This window comes from Panthera onca, chromosome A3, assembly GCF_046562875.1.
Source record: "Panthera onca isolate mPanOnc1 chromosome A3, mPanOnc1 haplotype 2, whole genome shotgun sequence".
Lineage (NCBI taxonomy): Eukaryota > Metazoa > Chordata > Mammalia > Carnivora > Felidae > Panthera > Panthera onca.
In genome coordinates, this window is record NC_138341.1 from 75,413,751 (window position 1) to 75,437,737 (window position 23,987).

Genomic DNA, 23,987 nt, shown 5'->3' on the forward strand with positions numbered 1-23,987 from the left:
CTGTCTGATTTTTCATCATTTGATTGTAATAACTTTGCATTGCTTGTAGGATTTTTTTGTCTTTGTCCTTCTATTTCTAGATTCTTGCCAAGATAGGTCTATTTATTGCTGTCTTTGTTGATTTTTTTCTGTGCAGTTGATTACATAATGTCCCCTCAAAATTTGCATCTACTTGGAATATCAGAATGTGACCTGACTTGGAAATAAGGTCTCTAAAGATACAAGTGGCTACAAATGAAATCATCCTGGATTTAGGGCACCCTCAATCCAATAATTGGTGTCCTTATAAGGTAAGAACACATTGAACATACAGAGAGGAAAACCAAGTAAAGACAGAGGCTGAGGTTGGAGTTACCCTGCCACAAGTCAAGGTTCACCTGGGGCCACCAGAAGCTAGAAAAAGCGAGGTTTTTCCCTAGAACCTTTGGAGGGGGCATAGTCCTGCTGACATACTGGCTTTGGACTTCTAGCCTCCAAAACTGTGTGAGAGAAAATTAGTGTTGTTTTCAGCCACCCGGTTTGTGGTGCTGTGTTACAGGTGCCCTGGAAAACTAAAACCGGCTGGAATGCACGCGTCTTTTCAGTTTATAAACTTTTTTGGGGGGTCACTACTTTGATCAGCTTCTTCTTCAAGTCACCTATAATTCATAAGTTTGGTTTCTGTCATCTGTCTTTTATACCTATTATATTCTCACTTGTTGTTTTAATCTCCTTGTCTTCTCCCTCTGCATCCTGGGAGAGCCTCTTGAGCGTCGGGAAAAATTGTGGAAGACAAAAATGGGCAAAAGAGTACGGGGTGTCCTTTTAGTGGAATGTGGGGTGTTGTACAGAGGACTCTTCAGGATTATCGGATCCACTGAGGTCCTGAATCTTTCATTATTTCTTTTTTTCTAGACTGTATTACAACCCTGTAATATACAGAGAACTGGTAGTCATGCAGATGGTTCTTGTCCATGTGAATGGAAAAAGGAAGAAGAGACCCAGTGAGGCAACAGTGAGGTCTGAGCCCCTATGGGTAAGGCGGGGGGGGGGGGTTCCCCAAACGTGTGTTCACAGAATCCTGTTCTTTCCCCAACAACCACATTTTTTGTGGACTGGCCCTATGCCTAGTGGAATTCTTAATTTTTCTCCAGCATCACGATTGTCACTTTTAAGTGATTCACTGCATCTTAGTGTAGCTTAAGCATTTGCCAAGGTAGCCAAGAAAAAAAAAAACAAAAAACTGGTTCCCGGAATTTTGATCTTTTTAATCACTGCTCCAGACTGGTTCTGGGAACTGAGAGGCACCATCTGCAAAAGGCTTTTGGAGGAAATGGGGTGGGAAGAGGGGTGGGTGGAGTGTTGTCAGGGAGAAGAATATGTCCCCAGATCCATTAGAGCAGTCTAGTCTAAGTTGAGTGCCACTTTGAGGAGAAAACCATTTTGTGGTGTCTTCACTAAGCCTAGATATTTTAACTTCATTTCCAGGTCCACACTTGCCGTTCCTTTCCTGATTTATTTTGTTTTTTTGGCTGTTGTAACAGGAAAATCTACTCCCTTTTCAAACAAACAGCACTGAAAAAGATAGGACCAGAGAAAGTTCTCACTTAAAGCCTCACCTCTCAGAAAAGAAGCTGTTTCTTGCACCCCCGGGCCTCTGGCTTAGTCCTCTCGTAGCCTGGGGCATGGAGAAAAGAAGAGGGACCTTGTACTCGTAGATGAATACTGGGGTCAAGTTCTACCTTCTCTGTAAAGTCATTCCTGGCCACCAGCCCACTGTCCTCTGTTCCCTCTGAGCTCCTAACTCACTCACTGTTCCACTCATTTTTATATTTAATTCCAGACGTGGGTGAATTATATGAAGAATACCACTTTCCAATATGGAATTCTCATTTTCCCAGCTATAAACACCTTAACAGCAAGGACCCTCCTCTGGCTTCCCTTCTGTTCACCACAGCCCTAAGTGTGAGGTTGGACTCATGGTAGGAGTTTGGTAAATACTTGAGTTGACCTGAATTCAAGCCTGGACACTGGGGCAGATAAAGAACATTTAGATGTGGTCAGATTGCAGGCTCTCCTGGTGCCCTGTTATATCGTAGAGAACTATCCCAGTCCCCCAGAATGTTACCTTCAAAGCTTCCATATAGGGGCCTGGAACTGGGAAATCACGCCACCCTCCGTAGGGAGAATTGTCTGACCTGCTGCATGGAAATCCACCTGCAGAACCTTCCATGGTGCTTGCCAGCCCAGCCTAGCATCTTTTCTCCCCAATTCCTCTCTCCCCCTTTTCTCAAGTGAACGATTCCTCACTGCTCTCTGGCCATCCCCACCTCCTTCTCCTGTGCCTTCTCTGGATTTTGGCACATGCCTTGCATCATCTTCCCTCTCCTTCAGGACTGGGTAGAGGAGAGTAGAGGAAGTTTTCCTTTTCTCCTTGGGCAAAACATTCTGCTCTGTTCAAAGCAACAAATTTTTTTTTTAATTTAAAATCACGTTAGTTAACATATAGTGGAATAATGATGTCAGGAATAGAATTCAGTGATTCATCACTTACATATAACACCCAGTGCTCATCCCAACAAGTGTCCTCCTTAATGCCACTCGCCCATTTAGCCCATCCTCCCATCCAACACCCTAACAGCAACCCTCAGTTTGTTCCCTGTATTTAAGAATCTCTTATGTTTTGTCCCCCTCCGTGTTTTTATGTTATTTTTGCTTCCCTTTATGTTCATCTGTTTTATATCTTAAATTCCACAGAGGAGTGAGATCGTATATTTGTCTTTCTCTGACTATTTTCTTAGCATAATACCATCTAGTTCCTTCCACGTTGTTGCAAATGGCAAGATTTCATTCTTTTTCATCTCTGAGTAGTATTCCATTTTATATACATACCACATCTTCTTTATCTATTCATCAGTTGATGGACATTTGGGCTCTTTCCATACTTTAGCTATTGTCAAAGCGACAAATATTGAACTCAGTCTATAATGCACTTGTTTCACTGGTAAAGATATTGATTCATTTAATTCTGCTATAATCTGGGAATAGTTCTTGCACCTTCTTCTGGGTTCTCTGTATGGCCTCTCTGGGGCTAAGGTGTCTGCAGTGTTCTGCATCTCCACTTTCTCTTTCCTTTGCCCTGGGTAGTTCACCCTCCTGTAGAGTCTCTGTTCTCCCCATCCTCTCCCTTCTCCTATTCAAATTGGTTCCTAAGGAAAGATCAGAGAGGTATGGCACTAAGTCCCAAATACAATGCTTACTTCCTCGTGGGGCAGGTAATGGAGAGGTCACATCAACTGACTAAATCCCATGGAGCAATATGAGAGACAGCATGAGGGTAAGGGTAAGAATAGGACCACTGTTTGGCAAAGGACGTCGCTAGTACCCCCAGAAATTCACGTACTTAGCCAAACACACTTTTAGGTGCCCTGGACTTGCTTGGAATAGACATGGCTCTATCCAAGTCTGAAGTATTTGAACTAACAGTCTTACAACAGAATCGATGAGAAAATTCTAGAACTGAAAGGAAGGTTAGACAGCCTCTAGCCTGGGTGCCTCACTTTGCTGATGAGAAACCTGAAGCTCCAACAGAAATGATGAATGGTCCTTCAGTTTGTTAGGGCAGAGCTTGGCCTAGAGCCTTGGCTTCTTAATTCTTACCCCAAAGCTTGCTCATTCTTCTTCTTTCCCCAAGTTTCATAGGTATTGTTTATTTGTTTAAAAATTGTTTATTTTTAGAATCAGCTTTTCTAGGTCTACACCAAAAAAAAAAAAATTGTCCTGTAGACATCATTATTGAGAGAGTGCTAGATTTATAAAGTAACTGATTAAAGAATTGACATTTTTGCAGTGATGAGTCTTTCTCTCTAAGAACATGGTCTACCTCTGCATTTTCTCAGGTCCCTTTTTATGTTAAAGTGCTTAAAATTTTTTTATTATTTAATTATAGTTGGCACACAACCTTATATTAGTTTCAGGAGTATAGCATAGTGATTTGACAATTCTATACATTACACAATGCTCACACCACCATAACTATAGTTACTATCCACTCTACACGCATGTTAAGGTTTTCTTTATATGTTTCTTGCAAATTTTGAGAATTATTCCAAACCGTTTTGTACTTTAGTTGCTGTTGGAAATTCTTCCACTGTGTCTTCTGAGTGATATTTAGATGTAGAAAGGCTATTGTTTACTACATATTAATTTTGTAACAGGCTCATTACTCTTTTCTCTTGTTTGCAATTAAGTTCTCTTAGGTTTTCCAGATATATAATCATAATAATTATACACTATAACCATGATAGGTCTATAAATTGTGATAATTTTGCCTCTTATTTTCATATTTTACACCTCTAACTTTTTTTCCTAATCCTAACTTCTTGCCTACTTGGATCGGCTCATATCTGCAGAGCTTTTTAAAGAGTGATGCTAATGGGCATGCTTGTCTTTTTTTCTAACTTTAATGGAACTGCTTTTAGTATTTTCCTTTTAGAAAAGATGCTGACTTTTGGGAAAGATATATTTTATCATGCTAAAAAAAGAATTTTGTCTATTCCTCTTTTATTAAGACTTTTTTTCTTGGGGCACCTGGGTGGCTCAGTCGGTTAAGCATCCCACTTCAGCTCAGGTCATGATCTCACAGTTTGTGAGTTCGAGCTGCAGGCTCTGTGCTAACAGTTCAGAGCCTGGAGCCTGCTTCAGATTCTGTGTCTCCCTCTCTCTCTGCCCCTCCCCCAAGCTCATGCTCTGTCTCTCTCTCTCTCAAAATAAATAAACATTTTTAAAAAGACTTTTTTTCTTTAATCTAGAATGAGTGTTGAATTTTATTAAATGCCTTTTCAGCATGTATACAAATAATCACTTAATTTTTCTCTGTAGATTTTTTTAATATAGTGAAACACATTAATGGATTTTCTAATATTAAACCATCCTTGCATTCCCAGAATAAATATCACTTATGTATGGGTATTATTCTTCACATGTGCCACATGAATCTGGTTATAAACAATTTATTTAGAAATTTTGCCTCAGTATTCATTTGTGAGGTTGGCTGTTAGTTTTATTTTTTTGTGCGCTGTGGTTAACTAGATTTAGGTATCAGTGTTGTGCTACTTCAAACAAATCATTTGTAAGCTCCAGCAGCCAGCCTGCAGAATAGCCTCCAATGATCCCCATGTCCTTGTATTTACCCCCTCACATAGTCCCCTGCTACTCTGTCACAGAGTTTGTCTGTGTAATTGGTAGCAAATGGCAGAATCTCACTTCAGGGATTAGGTTGTAAAAGACTATGGCTTCTGTCCTGGGTGTTTTTTGTTTGTTTTCTGGCTCTCTCTTGGATCACTTGCTCTAGGAGAAGCAAGCTGCCATGTTGTGGAGAGGCTTGTGTGTCAAGAAACTGCAGTTTCCAGCTGATAGCGAGAAACTGAGGACTGCCAATAGCCACATGAGTGATCTCAGAAGCATCCTCTAGACAAGCCTTGAGATGATGGCAAGCTGTGGCTGACAGTTTGACTGCCACTTTATGAGAGAGACTGATTCAGATGGATTCCAGCCATGCTGCTCCTGGATGCCTGACCCACAGAAACTGCAATAACAAATGTAAGTTGTTTAAAGCCGCTGAGCTTTGCAATAATTTGTTATTCAGCATTAGGTAATGAGTGCATATATTTTCTTTATTTTCAGTTTTCCAAAGCAGTTACAAAGCATTGGACGTAAGATTTGCTCTAGGGCTTAAGTAATACATATACTTTAGCTCTGTGGAGATAAAGGAGAAAGGTATTCTAGGAGTGGGAATTAATGAGAAGAGATAAAATGTGCATAAGTAACAGATGTCTACAGAACACTTTGCTAAACAACAGCAGAATACATACTCTTCTTAAGCATACGTGGAACATTCTCCAGGATAGACCATATATTAGGCCTTAAAACAAAGCCCAATAAGTTTAAAAGGATTGAAATCATACAAAGTATATTCTCTGATTACAATAGCATGACATTAGAAATTAATAACAGGAAAAAAATGGGGAAATTCACAAATATGCAGAAATTAAATAACACACTATTAAATAACCAGTGGATCAAAGAAGAAATTGCAAGGGAAATCAGAAGATACTTTGGGATGAGTAAAAAATGAAACAGTATGCTTAGAGGGAATTTTATAGCTATAAAGGCTTCCAGTGTAAAAGAAGAAAGACCTCAAATAAGCATCCCAAATTTGCACCTTAAGACACTGGAAAAAAAAGAGCAAATTAAACCCAAAGCAAACAGAAGGAAGGAAATGTTAAGATTAGAACATAGGCTAATGAAACAGAGGATAGAAAGACAACAGAGAAAATCAACAAAAGTAAAAGTTGTCTCTTTAAAAAGATAAACAAAATTGACATGTCTTTTTATCTAGACTGATCAAAATTAAAACGAGAAGGCTCAGAATACTAAGATCAGAAATTAAAGAAGTGATATTATGGGCTGTACAGAAAAAAAAAGGATATAAGGTAGCATTATGAACAATGACATAACAACATAGTAGATGACTTAATTGAATTGATAAATCCCTAGAAAGACACAAACTATCAAAACTGACTCAAGAAGAATAAAAAATCTGAATAGACCTAAAACAAGTAAAGAGATTGAATTAGTAATTTTAAAACTTCCCCAAAAGAAAATCCCTCGATCAGATGGCTTCCCTGGTGAATTCTATCACATATTTAAAAAACTAATACCAATTCTTCACAAACTCTTCTAAAAATAGAAGAGGATGAAACACTTCCCAACTCATTCTAAGAAGCCAGTGTTACCATGATACCAAAACCAGACAAAAACATTATGAGAAAAGAACACTCAGACCAACATGTCTTCGGAATACAAATGCAAAGACTGAACAAAATACTAGCAAATCAAATCCAGCAATATATAAAAAGGATTACACATCATGACCAAGTAGGATTTACCCCAGAAACACAAGGTTGGTTTAACATCTGAAAATCAGTTAATGTAATACAGCACGTCAACAGAATAAAGGGAAAAACTTTATGAGCATCTCAATAGACAGAGAAAAGGCATTTGACAAAATTTAACCCCTCTTCATGACTAAGATACCCAAGAAACCAGGGATAGAAGGGAACTTCCTCAATCTGATAAAAAGCATCTACAAATGTCCACATTTAACATACTTAATGGTAAGAGACTGAGTGCAACCTCCTAAGATTAAGAATAAGACAAGGATATCTACTCTCACCACCTATATCCAACATTTTGCAAAACATCCTAGCCAGGGAAATCAGGCAAAGAGAAAAAAAAGGCATCAACATTAGAAAGGAAGCAGACAACATGATTCGTATAGAGAAAACCCTAAATAAACTTGAAAAAAAAAGAGAAAACCCTAAATAACCCATGAAATAACTATTAGTTCTAACAAATGAGTTAGCAAAGTTGCAGGATACATGAAAAATATACAAAAATCAATTTTATTTCTATACAGTAATAGTAAGTAAACTGAAAATAAGAAAAAAACTCCACTTACAATAACATTGAAGAAATAAAATACTTAGGAATAAATATGACAAAAGAAGTGCAAAATCTATGCTCTGAAAACTACAAAATATTATTGAAAGAAATTAAAAAGACTTAAATTTATATATATACCAATGATTATAAGCACGTGAAAAGATGCTCAACGTCATTAGCCATCAGGAAATGCAAATCAAAACCACAATGAGATATCATTTCATACCATCTAGGATAGCTTTAATGAAAAAACACAGATAATTACAAGTGTTGGCAAGGATATGAAGAAATCAAATCCTCATGTGCTGCTGGTGGAAATTTGAAATAGTATAGCTACTTTTGGGGCGCCTGGGTGGCTTGGTCGGTTAAGCGTCCGACTTCGGCTCAGGTCATGATCTCACGGTCCGTGGGTTCGAGCTCCGTGTCGGGCTCTGTGCTGACAGCTCAGAGCCTGGAGCCTGTTTCATATTCTGTGTCTCCCTCTCTCTCTGCCCCTCCCCTGTTCATGCTCTGTCTCTCTCTGTCTCAAAAATAAATAAATGTTTAAAAAAATTAAAAAAATAAATAAAATAGTATAGCTACTTTGGAAAACATTCTGGCAGTTCTTCAAGTGGTTAAACATAGAGTTACCACATGACCCAACAATTCCACTCCTAGGTATGTAGTGAGAAGTGAAAATATGTGTCCGCACGAAAACTTTTACATAAATGTTTACAGCAGCATTATTCATAATGGTCATAAAGTAGAAATGACCCCAATGTACATCAACTGACAAATCAATAAATAAAATGTTATATTTGTACAATGGAGTATTACTCAGCAATAAAAAGGAATGAATTACCAATGCATGCTCCAGTGTGGATGGAACTTGAAAAAATCATGCTAAGTGAAAAGCCAGTCACAAAGGACCACATAGTGTATGATTCCATTTATATCAAATGTCCAGAACAGGCAAATCTGTAGAGACAAAAAGTAGATAAGTTGTTGCCTAGGGCTGGAGGGCAGAGGGAAGGTGATGGATAAGAAGTGTGGGGATTTTCAGGGGTACCTGGGTGGCTCAGTCGGTTGAGCATCTGACTTTGGCTCAGGTTCGTGAGGTTCAAGCCCCACGTCGGGCTCTGTGCTGACAGCTCAGAGCCTGGAGCCTGCTTCAGATTCTGTGTCCCCCTCTCTCTCTGCCCCACCCCTGCTTGTGCTCTGTCTCTCTGTCTTTCAAAAATGAATAAACACAAAAAAAAAGAAGTGTGGGAATTTTCAGGAGAGGTAATGAAAACATGCTAAAATGGATTGTGGTGATGTATGCATAGCTCAGAATATACAAAAAGGCATTGAATTGTGCACTTCAAATTGTATAGTGAACTGTATAGAATATGGATTATATCTCAATAGAGCGGTTTAATTTTTTTTTAATTTTTTTAAATGTTTATTTATTTTTGAGAGACAGAGCACAAGCCAGGGAGGGGCAGAGAGAGAGGGAGACACAGAATCGGAAGCAGGCTCCAGGCTCTGAGCTGTCAGCACAGAGCCCAACGTGGGGCTCAAACTTGTGGACCATGATATCATGACCTGAGCTGAAGTCCGACACTTAACCGACTGAGCCACCCAGGTACCCTAAAAGCTGTTTAAAATTGTGTGTGGGGGAAATCACAGATCAGTTTGGGGTCTAGAGTGCACGTGTGAGGAGGGTGGCCTAGCACCGGCATAATGGAGACAAGGGTGGAGAAGTAGGGGGGGGTCCCAACTTGGAGACTGGGGAAGTGCATTACTTGTCAGGTAAAGAAAAAAGTGGGACAATGATGACAAACAGATTTTGTCTTAGATGCTATCCTTGGCCAATAGCCAGTAGCAGGTGGTGGCTACCTGCCGGGCTGCACTGAGGAGTCTGAGACGGAGTCTGGTTTTTTGGGAAAGGTACCATGGTTGGCTGCCAATGTCTGTCTGCGCAATAAGGACAGCTAATATTTCTTGAGTAGGACTTTGGGACTGAGCACTGTCCTAAGTACTTGATGTGCTGCATCCCATTTAATTCTCTTCAGTGTCCGAAGGTAGGTACTATCACTGTCTCCAGTTTATAAAGGAAGAAAATTCAGCCACACTGGCTCAAGATCACAGAACTGGGTAATGGCAGAGTCGAGTCAGAGCCTAGCGTTTTGATGCCAAAGTCCTCTGATGACTCTGAGCCGTGATGCTTTTCCCAAGAGCGTGGGAGCCTATGCTTTAAATCTGCCAGCTGGCAGAGGCCACCCTTCCTGGATATGATTAAAGATGTGTTTGGGAAGCCTCATCTGCTTTAAAATCTTTCCGAGGTCTGGAATCCTGTGGATTTCACTCGTTGGGGCAGTGTTAGCTGTTCAGGGTCCCCTGAAAGGAATCACAGCTCATCGGTGTACATCTTCTGGGGATTTACAGTCAGTGGCTGACTGCAGGGCCTGGGGGAACAGAATTGCCAGGAAAATATCCCGGGGGGTATGGGGCACACACAGAGAAAACCCATCCAAACCCCGCAATCACAACCTGCAGCATCCGGTGACTCTTGCTGAGCCCTTCCGTGTGAGGAGTTTCTAAGGATGCTTTGTGCTCGCATGTGACCTTGGAGGCTAGGCTAACGTCTCAGGAGGCGACAAGTGGGCATGAGTGCAGTGGCCTGGATGTGGGCATGCTTGGCTTTCTTGGGTGACCTGAATGCAGAATGCCTTGTGTTTCAGGGGCAGTGGACAGTTTGTTATTTAAAAGGCAAAAGAAACTCACTGCCCTGACTGTGCTCACATGGGAGGTCACCTGAGACTGAGTTAAACTAGTCACCCACCAGACCTGGCACCCCATGGAGTTGCCTGCCCAGCCTTCCTGAGGTTCTTCCAGGGACAGTGGCCAGCCAGCTGCCCCTGTCCCTGGTGGGGACAACCCCCTCCCTCCCCCACCCTCCCCCTGCCGCCCTGACAAGTTGCTGCTTGCTCGGCAGTCACCTTTAGGAGAGACCTGGGCCTCTCTCTCCCTCAGAACAGATTTAGGCTCATGGACTCTGAGCCCTCCTCCCACCTCAAACCCAGACAGGCTGTCCTCCTGTGCAGAGGGTGGGTGGGGAGGTGTCCTGGACGAACACAGGCAGAGCTAGTGATGTGAGTGGAAGGGCGAGGCAGGAAGGTGTTGGTTGGCTGTGAAACAGGGAAGAATGTAAGTGGTGGGGGGCGGGGGGGATGTGACCAAGTGCAAATGTGGACTATGTGGAACCTGGCAAGGACAGGTAGGGGTGTGAGCGGCCCCACACCCTGGTTCGCCCCAGCTTGTTCTGGCCTTCTCAGATTTCCCTACCCTCTTCTCCAAGTTTGCTTTCAGCATTAGCTGGGTTTACGTATCAGCTCTGTCACTTACCACTTGTGGGTCCTTGTCTTTGTCCTTGGCGAATTTGTCCTCTGAATCTTGGTCTCCTTGCCTATAAATTAGGTGGAATGACACCACAGCCTCCCTCAGGGTTGTTGTAAAGGTAAAACGAGGTGACGCGTAAAGCACGTAGCACAGTAGGTGCTCAATAAGTGATACCTATCCTGTTACAGATATTTTTTAAAGTTATTTTTAACAGAACACAGCATTTACCATCTTAAACCATTTTCAAGAACACAATTTAGTGGCATTAAGCACATTTATAATGTTGTGCAATCATCTCCACTCTCCATTTCTAGAACTTTCCCATCATCCCCTGCAGAAACTCTGTTTGAGCATTAAGCAATAACTACCCATTCTCCCCTTACCTCAGCCCCCAGCAACCTCTCATCTGTTCTCCATGACTAGGAATTTGTCTATTCTGGATATTCCATGTAGGTGCAATCATACAGTATTTGTCTTTTTGTGACTGGCTTATTTCACTTAGCACAATGTCTTTAAGGTTGATCCATGTCGTAGCACGTGTCAGAATTCCATTCCTCGTTAAGGCTCAACGTCGTTTCATTATATGGATATACTACATTTTATTTATCCACTTATCTGTTGATGGACATTTGTGTTTCCACCTTTTAAATGTTGAGCCTATTATACCCATCGTAGTCACTCCCTATGAAAAATAGCTGAATGTGGGGGAACAGAGCACAGACCTTGGAGCCACACACACTGCCTGAGGCCCTTCCTTTTGCTTACCACCCTGGGATGGTCTTAACCTTTTTGTGCCTCAGATTTCTCATCTGTGAAATAGGGATACAAGGGCCTCCCTGCTCAGGGCTTGTGTGAGGAGGAAATGAATCCGCACATGCTAAGTGGCTCCGACAGTTTCCGGTACTGGGTTAACCTTCAGGACGGTTGGGAACTGATGCCTTTACCAAGGCACTGCACCCGAGACTCATCTTGATGGACTGGAGTTGTCTCTGGGAGTTGGAACCCGTGGCTGAAGGTGGAGACTTGCCAAATGGAAAAGTGCTAGAGGTGACAGAGACATTGGAGGTCACCTCCTCCAACTTCCTCCTTTGACCACCGGGGAAGCCGAGGCCCAGAAAAGATGGGGCATGGCCAGAGTCCTGGAGGCAGAGCTGGAACCAGGTGCCCGCTCCCAATGTCGAGAACTTGGCCTTGGCTCCAAGTGTGGCCACACTAGCTCCCCTCCCCCAGCCGGGTCCCCCTCTCTAGACACTTCCCCTCTCCAGAGGTCACACCAAATGGGGGGCTGCTTCACCAGCAGGATTCTGCTCCAATTTAGGGGACCTAGGGGCCCACCTTCCCTTTGACCTTAGCTCGGACACAAGGCCAGCTGCTGGCTGCACTGCCTTTTCTCTTCTCCACTTCTGCAAGGGGAGGGAGGGACGATGTCAAAAAACTTTACCTGAGAGAGTCTTTTCTGGCAGGGGCAGGAAGTAGGCAGGCAGGGACCCAAGCCTGGCCAGCCCAGGGGTGGCGAGACTCTGGTTGTTTTGGGATTAGGTACCTGCACTGGGCAGGCACATCTGTTGTTCAGCTGTTTGTGTTCTTTTGTTCATTTCGTTGATTTTTCTGCGAGGTTATTTTTAGAGAATTCCAGCCTGTCTGAGCTCTGCAAAAGTGGGGGGGGGGGGGGGCAGAAAGAGGTGCAGCCCACACCTGGGCAGGAGAACAAGGCAGACAAGGTGACTTGGTGGTGATGAGAACAAAAGAGGGGTGCCAGTGAGGACAAAAACTTCAGGGGAGGGAAAGGGACTAGCTACCGAACTGTCCCTTCCCCCCTGGAAAGGCTTCTCCTGGAGCTGTTTGATGAAAGAATTTTTTTGTTTGTTTGTTTATTCAAAGGTGAAGTCCCATCCCTCACCCCCTCTTAAGGAATTCATCTCACATAAGGAAGTTTTACCCACCTGGGTGTGGCGGGGGGGGTCCATTTGGGGGGTCCATGATCAGGAGGGAAGGATCCGGAAGAGCTTAGTGTCAGGGCTGGGGGGTGGGGGAGAGGGTAGGGCACCACAGAGAGGGGGTTGCTGCGTGAGGACAGAACTAGAGCGGGAGGCAAATTTTGTATGACTCTGGTGTAAATCCTCGCTTCTTACTTGTTTATAATTTTCTCCTCTTTTATCCTAATCAGTGTGATGGTCATCCGTGGGCAGGAAAGATGTTTTCTTCAGTGACCTTGAAATGCTGGTGGCGTGGACTGGATGGTTGTGACCTAGCTCCTTCCTCACCTGCCAACCCTCTCTCAAGATAGATCCTGGGAGGCAGGAGTTGGACTCCAGCAGAGGGGAGGTGCGACGATGTCCAGGTGGGTCTGTGCGGGCATGCCTGGAGGAGGCTTCTCTAGGACAGGACATGGCTCACCTGGGCAGTCCAGGCTGCTGCAAGAACAAACACCCAGTGATGGGGCAGAGGGAGGAAAGAAAGGATCCTGCCCCTGATCCAGCAGCTGAAAGTGAGAAGCTGATAATAGCAAGGAGGCCTGAAATGCACCCCATGGTAATCAAGCCATCTGGCACAAGCCCGCTGGGAAAGGAGGCCACATCCGGCCTGCCAGGCCTCACTGTGCAAAGGTGGAGTGCAGCGGTCAGTGTCAGCAGCACGACGCCAGCCATCCTCTGGAGCTGGAGGCTGGGGGTGGGGGGAGCTCTTATCTCAAGGCCATGGGGCTGAGGCCAGTTCTCACCTGCCAGAGGTAGGGAAGGAGCGAACAGTCAAGGCCATCTGTTCCTGGCCCCAGGTCTGCACCAGGCTCGACTTTCACTGCGAGGAAGCCTTTGGAAACTGCATCCTGGACCTTTTATTAGCTTGGATGGTGGTTTTTAAGAGCTTTATGGATGCCTGAACACTAATAGTGAGCCCTTACCCTGCCCTCACTAAGTACCAGGCACTGTTCTGAGAGCTTTTGTCTAAATCACCTCACTGAGCGCTCATAAGAACTCTACAAGATAGGAGTTATCCCCATTTTATAGAGTGGGAGGGGAGGCCTGGAAAGGGGGCAGAGCTAGGAATCGACTACATAACTCTGCTCCTGAGCCCCGCCCTTCGCTGCTGGGCCACACCGCCCTATTGTCCCAGAGCACAGGCTGGAGTGCAGATTCAGTCTTACTTGTCCACTGGGAAACCAAACGTCCTAGAGATGTGGCCTGTGGGTGATTAGCCAGCACAGGTGATAGCATGCCATCAGAATTGACCAGCCCCTAACTTAGAGCAGGCAGGGGGCTCGTCCAACCCCACCCCCTCCTAAGGTTAGTGCACCCAGATCTGGAGAGCTTTCCTGGGGTCACGCAGCTAGAAAATGATGACACAAGAATCCAAAGTCTTCTGACAGTCCCTTCAATTGCTATGCATTGTCTTTCTTTCTCTAGGAAAGTAAGACTATGCCCCTGCCCTGGCACCCCAGTCCCATCCACCTAAGCCCCCACAGTGGACAGCAGGAGTGTTGTTGGTATCAGGTGGCAGTTATCTGCTGGAGGTTTCCTGAGGGTCAGGGAGCCATGTTGACCTGATCACTAGTTCTTGCCCGCCTAGGGAGCCCCCTCCATCTGGTAGAGAGGATTGAGAACTGGAGATGCTTCATCCCATGCCTCCTGGCTCTCCTCCCTCTTGGCTGAAGGCTGGTTAGTGTCTCTGGAGGCTGTTTGACCTGTGGGCCTTGCCCAGAGCTCAGCTTGGGTTGCATTGGGATCGAGCCCCCAGCCAGGTCCCAGAGAGGAGTCTCAGGCCTGGAACGGAGATTGCCGGTTGGACAGGGCTTCACCAGGTAATCATTGCTGGTAATGGCAAAGGCTTTGAATGAAGTGTCCAAACTGGTTTAACACCCTTTTGGTATTTCTCTTATTTTGTGGATTTATATCATTTACCTGCTAAGGACCTCCCTTGCCTAATCTCTATTCCCTGAGGAATGAAAGAGTAGATAAAGTTTTTTGTTTGTTTTGTTTGTTTGAGGGCTGTACTCCTGTCTCCTGGGATAGCCTCAGCTGGTCCAGCTGAGGGGGGTCTAGCTGAGGGGGAGTCCAGCCCCAGGAGGGCCAGCTCTAGGGCTACTTGGATCAAGGCCCAAAGTACCTTCAATGTTCCTCCTAAATCTGTGGTTCCCAGAATATTATTTAGCACCTACTGGCATTCCACCAACAGAAGATATAAGAGAAGAAATGTCCTTCAATTCCTAATCAAACAACATCGATGAAGCAATTAGTATATAGAAGGTGCTAGGCAAGAAGCATTCTAGTTTTCTGTTGTGGAGGAGTTTACAGTCTGAAAGAAAGGTAAGACACACGCACACGATGGGAAGTTCAGGATCGGAAAGAGAGACATAACAGTGCAGAACAAGGGAGCGGTACCACTTCATTGCCAAATGAAGGACCCAAGAACAGTTTTCATATGAAAGTGTTTCACAGAGTAGCTGATGTAGCAGGACTTATTCATAACCAAAGGATGCCAGCAAAAGACGTGGCCAACATAAATGGCAGTATGAAGAATCAGGTCAGGACTTCAGAGGAGAGAATTGGCTAGAATTGTTGGGCCTGGGTTTTGGAAGACATGAGCGTGTGGTGGGCATTTGCTGGGCTTTGGGTTTCCTGTGTGTATTTTCCCTTATTCTGGAGACTATCCTCATCTCTTTCTGGGAAGAACCCCCTTCCCCTTCATCAATCTGGGAAGTGTCAGTTGGGTTGCAGGTGAGAGCATCACACTCCTCCCCCATCACCCAACCCTACCATTGGTCCAGGGAATGGACCCAATGACAGTTGCACATGTTGCACACGTGCAACATGTGCTGGGGCTGTTAGGAGCGAGGAACGTTCTCTCTCTCACTGGGCTTGAACCTGCAGTTCACTTTGCAATGCAAATCTCTTGCCACCAGAAGTGTAGAGTCTGTCTGCGGGTGGCACCAACATAGAGGAAGCAAGACCAAGAGGTGAACATCAGGTGCTTGTGACTTCTTGCAAGACCCTGGTTCAAGCCGTGCCTGAAGACGGACCTACCCTCTGGACTTTTCAACTGTATGGTCAGTACATTTCCCTTCTTCTTGTATGTACTTGGGTCAGTTTTCTTGAAACAGAAAGCATTTTGTTACAATGTAGGCCTTGAACTAGATTTGGGTGGATGGAGGGCAAGAGGGCAATCCAGGTCGACGGTGCCATATGAACTAGGGTGTGTTGATAAGTGTAAGGGTGTGGTGTCCATGGAGCTGTGTGGAAACTGCCTGAGAAAGAGGGTCTTGGTGGACAGCATGCAAAATACCCTGTGAGAGAACCTGTGTTTTCATTCTTCTGGGTGCATTTATCTATTTGGACAAATCCAGTGGGATTGCCAGGGAGTGGCATGTAATGGAAGGAGAGCAAGAGCTCTAAAAATAATAGAATAACAACAATAAACATTTACTGAACACTTACTACATGCTAAGCATTTTTCCCACTTAATCCTTTTGACAGCCAGGAGGTATTATGATTTCTCTATTTTGCAGATGAGGAAATTGAGGCACAAGGAATTTGCCTCAAGTAAACCAGTTAGTAAGGATCAGAGCTGGGATTTTAACGGGCAGGAAGGCTGGATCCTGCATTCTTACCCTGCCTTCTTCTGCTTGTGGCCTCCTCTGTTGCATGTGGCCTCTGCCTTGGGGAAGAAAAGGAGGCAGCTGTTGCCGAAAGGGTCCATGGGACAACACAGAATTCGAGTTGTTTTTCCCAGAGCTGACCCCAATTTGACGATTTGTTCGCTTTTGCTCTGTTGTTTTAAAAGTGTGCTGTTAGACAAATGCAGGCACTCTGCCCACCCCCACCCCCACCCCCCAACTAGCAACAGTCCTTGGGACCAGCGGATGACTCCAGGAAACTTCTCCTGGTCAGGACCGACAGCGTCCTGGGCTGGCTGACCACACTCAGAGGGAAGCAAGGCCCTCTGGACAATTCTTCCCTGGCCCTGGCTGCTCCCTCCTCCTCCCTGTCTCTTTCCGGCTCCATATCTCCTTCCCTTGGATTGCCTCAGGAGAAGGAAAGAAGACATGTTTTTTAAAAAAGAAATTTAATGAAACCAAACACTTGTATTTCCAACTATTGACATTGGATGTGTGCTTCTCCAGCCCAGCCATTTGGGACAAGTCTTTAACTGCCTCTCTTCGCCCGACGGTCTAATGCAAACAGACCATAAAAAAATAAACTTCCCCCCCCAAATATTATCTTAGGCCTCATTTTATCATGCTTCCTTGAGCTGTCTCTGTAAAAAAGGGAAGAAAAAAGAATGTGGGTTTTAGTTCGTGCAGGGATAGAGAGGGCCCCATCACCGTTTCTCCCAACACTGTCTACTTCCCAAAGCACTTGGTATGTGTCTCATTTCCATTCAGACCTCGCTCAGGCTCTGCTCATCACACAGCCGATTTTTGTTTATTCACCTGTAAAATGGGCTATTGACACCCATCCACAAGGTTGCTGCAAGACAGAAGTGACAATACAAGTACATCCAAGACTCAGAAACCAGAACAGTTATAATACAAGAGGGGGTGATGGCCTCTGATCTAACCAGACAGAAAATGCCCCCTACCAAATGTATTTTCATTTGGCTTAAAACAAACCAAAAACAAACAAACAAAAAAACCCCAACAAACAAAAACACTCTTGCTGGCCCCAACAGCTTAAGCATTATCTGGGTTTGGGTTTAGGGCTACCTGTTTTCTTTTTCTTTTCTTTTCTTTTCTTTTCTTTTCTTTTCTTTTCTCTTCTCTTCTCTTCTCTTCTTTTTTCTCTTTTCTTTTCTTTCTTTCTTTCTTTCTTTCTTTCTTTCTTTCTTTCTTTTTTTAGTTTATCCATTTATTTGGAGAGAGAGAAAGTGAGCATGAGTAGGGGAGGGGCAGAGAGAGAGGGAAAGAGAATCCCAAGCAGATTCTACAATGATAGCTTAGAGGCTAACACAGCCCTTGAACTCACAAACCGTGAGATCATGACCACAGCCTTAGTCTGTACCAACTGAGCTACCCAGGTAGCCCAGGGCTACCTGTTTTCAACCCCACAAAGTTTATGACCGAATATTTGAGACAGGTAGCTGAAAAATCCCTATGCCTCTAGGATGGGTGATGCCCTCAATTTATCTTCTAAGGGGGGGAGAAAATGAGAACCTGTTCCTTGAAGGTGGGCACTGCTGGGGTGGAGAGTTGGGGAGACAGAGGAATCACAGGGCCTGGGGTGAACTCTTTGTGGTCGAAGGCATAGTGAGAGAAGGCAGGGCTGATGGAGGCCATCTTTATGACAGTTTTGCCAATTTCAGACCTCAGTAACTTACCTGAATGTGCCAGAGCTTTGAGCTCTGGGGGGAAGAAAGGGATTTATGCAGATTTTTCTGTGTGAACTGTACCACAAGTAACCAGATTATAGAAGGAGGGAAGTTCTGAATTGGACTTTCACCTTTCTGAAACCCCAGATATATATTGGAATTGAGCAACAATGACTGTTTATAACACAAAAGTCATGTTGTAGCTGATTATGTACTTTTCAGTGAACAAATGCACCACTGCCAATGAAGGTGTCTTGCCAAAATTAATCAAACCCACGCAAATTTGTTGGGCCGACAGATCCAACCAGAGATATTAAAGGAACTACAAGGTCAGAGGAAAGAGGTCATGCAAGAAACAAAACCCACACTGTTGGAAACTACAAATGACTCCCCCTTTTTTTCACCTTCAAATTTTACTTTATTTGGAAACTATACAAAGGTATTATTTTCATGCTTCGTGACTGTGGTACTGAAGTGGAGACACAGAGATATTATGAATGCATTGAGAAATTAAATATAACAGTATCAATGCAACACTGTGTAAAAACTCATAGGTACACTTGAAATAAGTCCGAGGTCTGGGCATTCACAGCCATCAGATTTCCCCCCGGAGGCCAGTGAACCTTACCGGGAGATCGTCCGCGGGGTACATGACCAGACTGGTTTTCATTACAGGAGGGCCATTTAAAAGCCGCCAGTCACAATACCTTGCCAGCTCCCCCTGTAAATATTTTGAGAAGAATTTTTGCAAATTCTTTCCCTACACAGCTCCTGAAGCCTCCTGCAGACAGAATGAAGCTGAACTTGGATGCATCCTCTGGGTGAGGCAGCATAAAATCGGTCCGGATGAAATCCCTCCTTGTTGATGAAGATATCTGCCGCATCGTGAGTATCACAGGTACCCGTGGACAACAAAGTCCGCAGCCAGTAAATTCACAAGTGGAAAGGGGTGGATGGGAAATCTGTATATTCAGAGATTTAAAAATATTGAAAAAGTGAAACTAAGCCTCCATGTTGAGGGAAGCCCGAGTAGGTGATAATGCTGCAAAGAAAGGAAGGAAATCATCATAAAAGTCAGCGGGGCAGGGGCGCCTGCGTGGCTCAGTCAGTTAAGCCACTGGCTCTTGATTTCAGTTCAGGTCATGAATTCACGGTTCATGAGATCAAGACCTGTGTCGGGCTCTGCGCTGATAGCACAGAGCAGCTTGGGATTCTTTCTCTCCCTCTCTCTCTGCCCCTGCCCTGCTCTCTCTTGTTCTCCCTCCCTCCCTCTCTCTCTCTCTCTCTCAAAATAAACAAATAAGCATTTTTAAAAAAGGCAGCAGGGCAGTAACTGACAGAGGGCAGTGCGGGGTCTATGATGGGATGGAGCTCAGGCACAAACTTATGACCTGGTTCTGTCTTTATTTGGGTAGGGGTTATAAGCATGCTCACCTTTTAATGCTTTATTAAACTGTACACCTATTTTCTGTATTTGTACCATTTTTTTAGCCATATAAAGATTGAATGTTTGTTTTCGCTACATGCCCCTGGTTCTTTCTCTACCCCGGCATCAAACAAAGTTTTGCTTATTGCTTATTCTATATGTCTGTGACACCTTAGCAGAGGCCTCTGCTCGTCTCAGTTGGTCAGGGACACTGACTCACAGGGTAGCTCCTGCTCAGATACTCTCAGGGGCTGTGCCAGTACTCACTGGCAATTGAGTGCTTTGGCATGGAAGGGATATCTGTAACTTCTGGTCACAGTTCATTGGCCAGAAGTAATAACACGTGACTATCCCACCACAAGGTGGGTGAAGTGCAATACTCTCAATGCGCTCAGAAATGTTTTGATAAACACATTTTTTAAAATGGCGGGGGGAGACCTGGTCGTTCAGTTGGTTAAGTGTCCAACTTTGGCTCAGGTCAGGGTCTTGGGGGTTTGTGAGTTTGAGCCCCTCATCAGACTCTCTGCTGTGAGCGTGGAGCCTACTTTGGGTCCTCTGTCGGCCCCGTCTCCGCCTCTCCCCTGCTCGTGCTCTCTCCCTCTCTCTCGAAAATAAATAGTTAACATTAAAAAAGAAATATTTGGTACAAATATTCACAAAACAGTCCCTCCCTGCACTGCATGTTTCTGACACACACAAGTTTCAATTTCCATGATTTAATATGTATTACCTGTCCCCAACAAAATGGTTGCAATTTCTGCGGCCTTGGTATAGGACTGTAGTTACATAAACTACAAATTTCACTGCCTGCTTTTCAGGCCACAGATCACTACATAAACAACAGATGCGAATCGTGAAGTGACCAATTGCATCGCTCCTTTCAAAGTCTGTCTGTGATTGATCACCGTGCTTCTGGTATTCCGTTCACGCACAGGCAGCAAAGTATGGAGCTGTGCTGCCTCCTTGCCTCCCGGTGATAAACCCACATGACATTTTACAAAAGTGAAAAATCCACAGAGGATTAGCTAACAGAAGTACAAGCACAGCAAAGAAAGAGTGACAATGCTGGCAGTGAAACTGGATGTGAATAGATTGGAAAATGGCAACAGCAAAGCCAAGCTCATGGGCAACAGAGGGCTACTAGAAGCTACGGTGCTAACCTTACTGGACAAGTCCAATGAGTATTAAAAAACAAAACAAAACAGGAGAAACCACTTTATCTTTCAGTTTTAACTGTAGTGGAAGCATAAAGCCATTTATGGTTGAAATGGAATGTTTTCTTCTACTTTGGGTTGAAGACCATAATGTTTTAAAGTCCTAATTAGTCTGGCTAACATTCAGACCAAAGCATTGCAGTCAGCTGCATCGTCAACAACAACAACAACAAAAACAACAACAAAGCCAATCACAAGGAGACTGAAGAAGAACCACTGACTGCCAGTAAAGGCTGGTTTCTGCATTCTCGAGTTCAACATGAGCTGGTTGGTGCTAAGTTGCTCGTGAAGCTGCTAGCCCAGATGAGGATGCCACCATGACATTTGCAGCCAGATTCCAAGAAAATGAAGATGTCCCAGAGGAAGTGATGCCAGCAAAAAACTTCTCCTCAAGAAATGCTCTGAGATATTTCACGGCACCGCAGGAGTGAAGGATAAACTATTGCACGCTGATCCAAACTATGTAGGAAGGACGACAGCACACTGAGGCATAGCATCACAAGTTACACAGCGTGGGGTGCCTGGGTGGCTCAGTCGGTTAAGCTTTGACTTCAGCTCAGGTCATGATCTCACGGTTCGGGAGTTCGAGATCTGCGTCAGGCTCTGTGCTGACAGCTCAGAGCCTGGAGCCTGCTTCAGAGTCTGTGTCTCCCTCTCTCTATGCCCGCCCTTGCTCATGCTCTGTCTCTTTCTCTCTCTCTCTCTCTCTCAAATATAAATAATAAAAACATTTTTAAAAAAAAAAACACAGTTATACAGTGAGAGGAAGAAGGCAAGAACTGCTCAAAACTACTTTTGATAAGTTTTTTAGAAAGAAAGCAAACACTTTAATCCTCACTGTTTTTAATGTTTTAAATTACAGTGTAATATGTAAATATTAATTTTGCTAATTTTTCATTTCCTGGTGCATTTATAGCCAACAATAAGAGCGTTTTTAATGTTTAGACAAAAATACTTACAGGTCACAGAACAGTTGTTGTTTTTCCATTGATTATCAAGATCACTTTGTAGGACTGGAATGCCCACAGTCATTTTTACGATCTTGTGTCATCATGCAGAGCAAACATACCTGATTTGAGCAGAGTTAGGTTGCAATTCCTCCGCATCTGTTTGTGTCAACTCAATTACATGGAGTGTGAGGAAACTTCTGGAAAAGAACCTGAACCACTGGGATTAGCTAGGTCGAGGGTTTCCAGTTACAGTTGGAGGCTGTTATTCAACCCCAACCTGATCCAGCCACCCGAGGGCCTGTGTGTGATCCTGAGTGGGAAAGGGTTGTGGACAATCTGAGATGAGCCACACCCATTTGGGGGCCATGCCTTTCTACTCTGGGGTTCAACCAAAGAAAAAAATGTATCCTAGATAAAGGCAATGTGTTTCTTTACTCACTTCATGGGAGGGCATATATATCGAGCTACAACCAAAGTAGAGACTCAAACCCTGGTCAGGGATGAGCGTCCATGGGGCCTCCTTGGGCCATCTGGGCCTTGTGGCAATGATAGAACACCCAGACACTGTCTGATACCCCAAAGCAGCAGTGCCAGTTGGAGCCACTGCTCCCGGGGAGAGTGGAGGGGACTGTCAGCCTTGAGGTTCGACCAGCAGTCTCAGAAGAGGGTCGAGAGCAGTAGCTGAGCAGTAGTTTGATCTGTCAAGAACGTGTGGTCTCCAGCGTCACTCAGATTTTCTGGGGAGGAAGCAGGGGAGGACGAGGGAGGGGCTGAGGTTCCAGAATTAAACTTAAGAGGCGCTCCAAGCTAGGGGAATCCAGACTATGTTAATATGACCTCACTTTTCCACACTGGCAGTGAGTCCTGGGGACATTAGAGTTGTTTACAGATGAGGTGGCTGTAGAATTTATTGTTCCACCAGAAATATTTTTAAAGTCGAAAGGATTGCTATCAATTGTTAAACCTTTTAATAATTAAAGGCACAAATAGGTTGTCCCAGACAAACCAAACCATACACTCACACTAGCTACAGGTGGAGTCCAGGTAATTGCAAGTCAAAGGTTGTATCAAAACTAATAAAAATAAATGAATGTGCCCCTCCCTAGACGGGCCGGGATCCCCGGAAATGGACTTGGAGGTAGAGATTAGCGTGCAGGACGTTTATCGGGGAGTGCTCTCGGGATCCACATCTGTGGAAGTGGAAGGGAAGGAGGAAAAGCAGGCTCGGGCTGAGAAAACACTTGGACTACAAAGCAGTGTCATCAGAGCCCTCAGCAGGCCCCAGGGGGAGCTCTAGGGGTGACCTTCAGAATTATTAACAATTGGGGCAAGGGGAGGGGGCCTCACTTCTGCGCAGGGACCGGTCATTGTCTATGGCTGTCCCCGATGGCCCTCTCCAGCTGAGGACAGATTTCTGGGCTGGCAGCAGTCCCAACTCTCTGAGGAGGGGTCAGGGTAGCACATCACAGCATCCACTACCCTAAGGGAGAGGACAGTTTGAGTAAAACTATCATAAAGATATATACCTGAAATTCAATCATTAGTCAAGTCCACCAAGGAAAGATCCTGTCGCACCTGCTTTGAAGGTGTTGAGTCTCCATGTAATCAGCATACTAACTGCTTATCTACAGATGATATTACCGAGAGGGGGAACTCATTCTCTCAAATTAATATTGGTATAATTGGTACTGCTTAGAAAACTTTTTTTCTAAGATAAATTTCTACCCAACTCTTTTTGGTAATGTTTGTATGTAAGATACTTATGTAGGACTTACTATGTTTCAGGCATGGTGTGATGGTGGTACTGAAATATTAACCCACTGATTCTCATAACAAACTTACAAAGTAGGCACTCCAGGCAGGGAAACAGAGACCCTGAGGTTAAGTAATAGGACTCAGGTGGTGGTGCCAGAATTTGGACCCACATGTCTCCACAGGCTGTGCTCATAACTGCTATGCTGCACTGGCTCTTGAAAACACTGTTTAATTTAGTAGATACTATATCACCACAAAGAAGTTTAACAAGTATCTATTGAGCCCCTATTAGTTGGCAATGTCTAATCTTTGAAGGAAGTAAAAATCTCGGAAGTGATGCAAATAAGTTAAATAATAACAACAATAATAGTATTAATATCTAAGATGTGTCAGGGGCTGTCCTAACAGCTTTCCATTCATTCACATCCTGTAACATGCAGAACACTTATTGCCTCCCCAGGAAGAGATTCTGATTAATGCGGAAGCGAGACAGGA

General features: G+C 44.3%; 1 long non-coding RNA gene across 2 annotated transcripts in view; it reads left to right on the top strand.

Annotated features, from left to right (window-relative positions):
- The first annotated feature begins 4,311 nt into the window (after window positions 1–4,311).
- Window positions 4,312–23,987, top strand: part of LOC144615918 (uncharacterized) — a 30,686-nt gene continuing 11,010 nt past the window's right edge. For both annotated transcript variants that reach the window (XR_013554632.2, XR_013554631.2), the window contains exons 1-4: window positions 4,312–5,580; window positions 13,016–15,149; window positions 15,746–15,889; window positions 18,916–19,032. This is a non-coding gene — a long non-coding RNA (uncharacterized LOC144615918). The remainder of the gene's footprint in view (window positions 5,581–13,015; window positions 15,150–15,745; window positions 15,890–18,915; window positions 19,033–23,987) is intronic.